This window comes from Carcharodon carcharias, chromosome 6 (genome assembly GCF_017639515.1).
Source record: "Carcharodon carcharias isolate sCarCar2 chromosome 6, sCarCar2.pri, whole genome shotgun sequence".
In the NCBI taxonomy this organism is placed as follows: domain Eukaryota; kingdom Metazoa; phylum Chordata; class Chondrichthyes; order Lamniformes; family Lamnidae; genus Carcharodon; species Carcharodon carcharias.
The window spans coordinates 24,639,094-24,645,508 of record NC_054472.1 but is presented as its reverse complement, the minus strand read 5'-3'; the positions used below and the strand labels follow the sequence as shown (position 1 = coordinate 24,645,508).

The 6,415-nt window shown below is 44.6% G+C and overlaps 1 long non-coding RNA gene across 1 annotated transcript; it reads left to right on the top strand.

The window, feature by feature from the left end:
* Positions 1–386: 386 nt before the first annotated feature.
* On the top strand, positions 387–5,078 carry LOC121278669. The gene is made up of 3 exons (XR_005943256.1): positions 387–534; positions 3,995–4,145; positions 4,306–5,078. It is a non-coding gene; the product is annotated as an uncharacterized LOC121278669 (long non-coding RNA).
* Positions 5,079–6,415: the final 1,337 nt, after the last annotated feature.

Here is a 6,415-nt window from a genome sequence, read left to right as displayed (position 1 = left end):
AGGCTCTTTCGGGCTCCTTTAATTTACGCACGGAATTCAGTCTGATGGTAGGATTATCAGCTTCCTCAGGGGTGCCGGGGTACTGATAGGGGTGCGCAACACGAACGCTGATCCATTGTCCCCCACCCTAAGTGACATCATTAGACTTCTTGTAGGTCCTTGGTTCCAGACTGTGGGATTTGATCTCCCTGGCACTGCTCCCACTGCCTTCTGAAGGTGATGCTTGAGGGTCTCACTGGCCACCTGTGGAAACATGGCACCTCTCCTCCTGTCCACCTCCATCACTAATGCCTCCATCATCTGGAACCCTCTCTCTCTTCCCTTTTATTTCTTTTTCCATGTTTTAAATTTCAGCAATATTACTTACTGCAGCTTTCCTTTCAGAGTGACTGGCTGTCTTTAAGAAGAGCAGGTTGGCTGCACCATGCACCCTCAACACAACACTGTTTGGCTCCTGCTGAGCGCAGAACCACCCGGCAACATGAAGTGGAAGCCAACAATGTGCAACCTGCTTGGGCCCACTCTACAAGCATGGTAATGAGATGGGAGTGTCAAATTTATGTGCTGTCCACCTCCAACGGAACTGACATGGGCAAATTGTGACCACTGTGTCCTAAGGGGCAGTTGGATTTTTAGTCCTAGCTGTCCACCAGTCCTCTAGTGCTATTCTCCTTAGTAGTTAATTTATATAAATATATTTAATAGTGCCTCTGCTATCTCTTCCCTAATTTATTTAACTTCTTGGTTGCAATCCATCCAGACTTTGGGGTTTTATCCTCCTATGTTTGATTAAATAATCATTTATCTCCCTGCTTTTTTAGCTATCATATCGTTTTTGATCTCTTCTAATGTCTCCTCCATCTTGACATTCTCCCTGGTAAACACTGAGGCAAAATTACTATATAAATTTCTGCCATTTCATAATAATTGCCTGTGAGTTTATCTTGTTCACCCCTTTTTGCCCCATTCCTAATTAAATTTTCTTTTGGTATGTATGTGTCTGCAGAATACTTTCTTATTTATTTTAATATTCAGTGATACTTTAATTTTGCAGTTCCCTTTTGCTTTACTAATTGTTATTTTGACTTCTTTCCTAAACTCTTTGTATTCCCTTTTGTCATTCCCTTATGTAGTTAGTGTATGCCTTGTTTTTTTGTTTCAGTTTTACCCTTATATCTTTATTCATCTAGGAACAGTCCAAGCTCTCTAGTTCAGAACCATCTCTGGATGAAAGCAACCCTGTTAAGGGGCAGCAGTCATTCTGAACCTACACATTGAGCAGAATATTAGAGTCATAGAGGCATTATAGCACATAAGGAGACCATTCGGCCCATTGAATTCAGGCCGTCTCTCTGTAGAGCTATCCAGTCAGTTCCATTCCCCAGCTCCAACCTGGTAGCCCTACAAGTCCATTCCCGTCATGTACCCATCAAATTTACTTTTGAAATTATTCATCATCTCCGCTTCCAGCACCCTTGGAGGCAGTGAGTTCCAGGTCATTACCATTCACTGCATAAAAATGTTGTCCCTCAATTCTCCCTGTATCTGTTGCCCAAAAATCTAATTATGTTTTGTAGTCCTTGTACCACCAACTAATGGGAACAGCTTTTCTTTACTACATTATCTAAACCTGCCATAATCTTGTACACCTCTCTCAAATCTTCCCTCAATCCTCTTTGCCCCAGGGAGAACAAAACCAGCTTCTCCGACCTGACCTTGTGGCTAAGTTCCCTCATCCCTGGAACCATTCTGGTAAATCTCCTCTAAAGACCCTCACATCCTTCCTAAAGTGTGGTGACCAAAACTGATGTTTTACTCCAGTCGTGGCCTAAACAGAGCTTTATATAGGTTTAACATAACTTCTTTGCTCTTGTATTTGATACCTCTATTTAAGAAGCCCAAGATCCCATATGCTTTTCTAATTACTCTCAATACGTCCAGCCACCTCAAAGATCTATGCACACGAGCCCCCAAGTCTCTCTGTCCCAGTATCCTCTTTAGAACTGTGCCATTTAGTCTAAATTGCCTACCCAAATTCTTTCTGCCAAAATGCATACCCTCAAACTTCTCTATTAATTTCCACCTGTCACTTGCCTGCCCATTCTGCTCATAAAACTATGTCCAGTCAATTGATATCATCCTTTGTTTGCTACACCTTAAAGTTTGATGTCATTGGCAAATTTTGAAATTCTACTCTATTCCAGTGTCCAAATTATTTGTCCTAACAGTGAACCTTGGAGAATACCACTATCCACTATCCTCCAGTCTGAAAAGCAACCATTTACCATGAATTGCTCTTCTGCCCTTGAGCACTTTTTTATCCAGGCTGACACTGACCCTCCAACTCCATAAGCCTCAATTTTGTTAACCAGCCTTTTATGTGGTATTTTGTGAAAAGCATTTCTTAAAATCCAAATAGACAACATATATTGCTTTCTTTTCATCAACCTTTTCTGTTATTTTATCAAAGAGTTCAATTAGATTAATCAAGCACAATCTTCCATTTACAAATCTGTGTTGGCTATCCTTCATTAACTCAACCTCTCCAAGTGTCTGTTGATTTTTTTCCCCCTGATTATTGTTTCTAAAACCTTACGCTGCAGTGATGTTAAACTGATAGGCCTGTAGTTACGAGCAATGTTCTTGCACCCTTTCTTGCATAAAGGTGTCACATTTACCACTCTCCAATCCTCTGACACCTCCCCTGTATCTGGGAAAGATTCAAAGATTATGGTAAGCCCTCCGGTATCTCCACTCCTACTTCCTTTAGTAACCTGGAATGCGAGCCATCGGGACCAGGTAACTGATTCACTGTAAGCATAACCAGTCTTTCCAGAACATCTTTCCTGTCAATTTTCACCCCATCCATTATCTCTACTATCTCTGCTTCTGATGATAGTTTGTCAGCATCCTGTTCCTTAATAAACACTGATACAAAGTACTCATTAAGTATTTTAGCTCTGCCCTGTGCCTTTTAGCCTATATCACACTCTATCCCTAATAGGTCGCCTGCTTACTCTTTACCTGTCACTCGATGACTTTTGGGTTCCCTTTTGTGTTAACTGCCATTCTCTTCTCAGACTCTCTCTTTGCCAGTCTTATTTTCCCCTTCACCTCTCAATTATTTTATTTGACCTGGTTCTTGCTTGAAGAATTCAACTGACATGTATCATCATATCTTTTCGTTTCATCATATTCTCTATCTCCCTCATCATCCAAGGATCCCTGCCTCAGTTCCCTTGTCTTGCTGCCTTTGAAATTATTATTCTGTTTCGTCAAATGCAGGTCCCACCCCTGATGGTCTGCAAGTCCCACCGCCTGAGCAATCTCCCCGGAAGCAGCCGATTAAGTGGGCACTTCTGCAAGCCCCATCCATTTAGGGATGGTGGGTGGGATGCAGAGTTGGGAGTGTGCCTGAGCGTGCAATATTTAAAGGCCCCCCAGCAACCTTCACATTGTCTGCATTGAGAATGTTGCCTCGATGGGGTGATATGACTTCTGCAGGTACTGGAAGTGAGATGGGGAAGGGCTGCACCAGATTTCACTGATGCCGCCCTGGAGGTTATGCTGGAGGCAGTGAGAGAACACAGGCAGGTGCTGTTTCCCGAGGACAGGAAAGGGAGGTCAACCAGCATAAGCAAGCAGGCAAGGCTGGAGGCTGCTGAGGAGGTCAGCAGCCATAATGTGAACAGGACCTAGGCGCAGTGCAGGAAGCACTTCAATGGCCTTTCGAGGTCTGGCATGGTGTGCACTCTGCAGCTAGCAGTTAGCGACCATAATTTTCTCATCTCCTTAACAGTCCTCAGTAGGGGAAGGCAGAAAGGCAAACTATTTGCAGCAATGCAGAGGATTGCCTCACAGGCTCCTTTTGTCACCTTTCATTTACGCATAGCTATGAATATATGACTTTGAGTACCCATTCTGCAATATAGTTCATCAACTACGGAAGAGCGTTATGAACCCCTCACATTCCTAACACTCTCTCTCATTGCAGGAGAAAGCACAAAACACTCGGGAGAGGCATTGAAGCAGTGTCCCATTACTGGCAATCCTGACACCAGTGGAGGAGGAAGCCATGGAGATTGGCAGGGTGGCAGTAGGACAGGCAGTTCCTGAAAGAGAAATGAAGATTCAGCAGAGAGCAGGTGAAAGTGTTTATGTTGTAATCTTGGAATTGGATGCGAGCTGCTTCTGCAGTTGGGCTTTTGAATCTTTAAAAGTAAATTTCATGATCAGCAGCATTTTAGGGTCTGAAACCACTGTTGCCAATGTTCTTCACTAACTGAGGCCTTATCTCTTCTGCAGGCACAATGCTGGAGGTGCAGCAGGAGCCATGTGAGGAGGCAGCGTAGAGTTCAGAGGAAGAGCAGCACCCCGAGGAATCACCATCACAATGAATCAAGTTCATCCTCCACCAGCGCAGGTCCATTCACCTTCATGGGACCTTAGTTGTGGGTAGAAGGGGAGGCACAAGATGAGGAGCACTTCACATATGAACAGGAGTAAGTGATGAAGTGACAGCTGAGGGTAGTTCCCATCAGAGGACTGAGGACAGCTTTAACTACGTTCAACATGATGCAGATGCTGAGCCTTGGGGTGCAGACACGAAGTGGGTACTTGTGGAACAGCAAAGGGAGATGGATGGGCATCTGGAGGTTTTTCCGAGGAAATGACGACCCTTGGGAAGAAGATAGAGGAGTCTATCATGCCATGAGGGGTTTGCTAACAGTTCATGTGCATGCCTGAACTCCTTTGAAAGAATGGCCACCTTCATGGAGAGTTATATGTAGCAGACCAACAAGTGGATGCAGGAACAGTGCAATGGTCTCCACGATATGTTGGCAACCTTCTGCAGCATTGTTCTTTCATTTGCAGTAATGGCTCAGGACTGCATGGAAATGTAGCCAAGTGCTCACCCACTCATGGTTAGCAGGTAATTGCAGGTAAACCCTGAAAGGGCAGGAGGAGGCAGGGATGATGGTAATGGGGGCTCTTCCTGATCTCTAGTCACCTCTCGGTCCCCCTGATACAACCACTCTGTCCTATCCCCATGCCCAAGGCTGACCCTGCACAGATGCAGATGGGGCAGTCTATGGCGGGATCCTCACGGATATTTTAACCTCACCTCCACCCCACCCCCCCCCCCCAACCCCCCAACCCCCACCCCCGCCCCAGGACATGCGCCATGGGCACCTTATTTGTCAGAGCAGAGAAACAAGAAGATTGCCTTACAGTTGGCAGACGGGCCAATTGGCCAGCCGGCCTTTACATTTTTGATGAAACCTCATCCAAGGGTGGGATGAAATCTGTTAGGAAATAAAATAAAAAGAAATATCTGGGGACAGCATTTTTATGAGTAACGCATTCAGGTGTTTGATTTGTGCTGCATGGACATTTTTGCAACTTTTTTGTGCTTTATTATTTGGAGGTCCGCAGCTCCCTGAGGCAGCTGTTTGCCTTCAGGGAGCTCAGTGGAAGTGCTCACCAGTGCACACAATGACGTCGGCACCCGCCCTCTTCCTGCCCCCAACCCGGCTGCGCTGAGCTTTTCAGCTTGCGTTTCATGCTGGCTGGCTGTTAATTGGCCTGCCAGTATGAAATCGTGGTCGGGGGCCTGTTTACTGACTGCCCCCGGGCCCACCGATCATGCATGCCCGACGAAGGAATAATTCAGGCCAGAGAGTTGGGATAAGTAGGTCATTTTCAGGTTGACAAGTTGTAACGAGTGGAAAATATGAATTAATACTGGAGTCTCAACTATTTACTATTTATATTAATGACTTGCATGAAAGGAGACTGTATTGTACTCAAATTTGCTGATGATACAAAGGTAGGTAGGAAAGCAAGTTGTGAGGAGGATACAAAGAGTCTGCAAAGGTATATAGATGGGTTACATGAGTGGGCAACAGGGTGGCAGATGGAGTATTATAGGAAAATGTGAAGTTGTTCACTTTGGCAGAAAGAATAGTAAAGCAGAATATTATTTAAATAGAGAGAGACTGAAGAATGCTGCAGTACAGAGTGGTCTGGGTGCCCTTGTACATGAATCATGAAAAGTATAGCAAGTAATTAGTAAGGCAAATGGAATGTTGGCCTTTATTGCAAGGGAGGTGTGCTGGTGGTGGAGCATGAAAATAGGAAAATCTTGCTATAACTGTATAGACCACTGATGAGACCACACCCAGAGTACTGTGTACAGTTTTTGTCAACCTTAGGCTAGGGAGAGGAAAAATTCCTGATCTTGCTTTCTATCCTGGGATTTTTATTGTAATGTATGTGTGTTTAGGCCGCTTGGATAAGACATCAGAGGGCTACCATCAAAAATGGAAGTGTAGGAAGGTCATATATTATAATATGAAGTGTAGCCCAGCAAGAATTACACTTTGTGTTGAGGTGAGAATTCTGGAAAAAAATG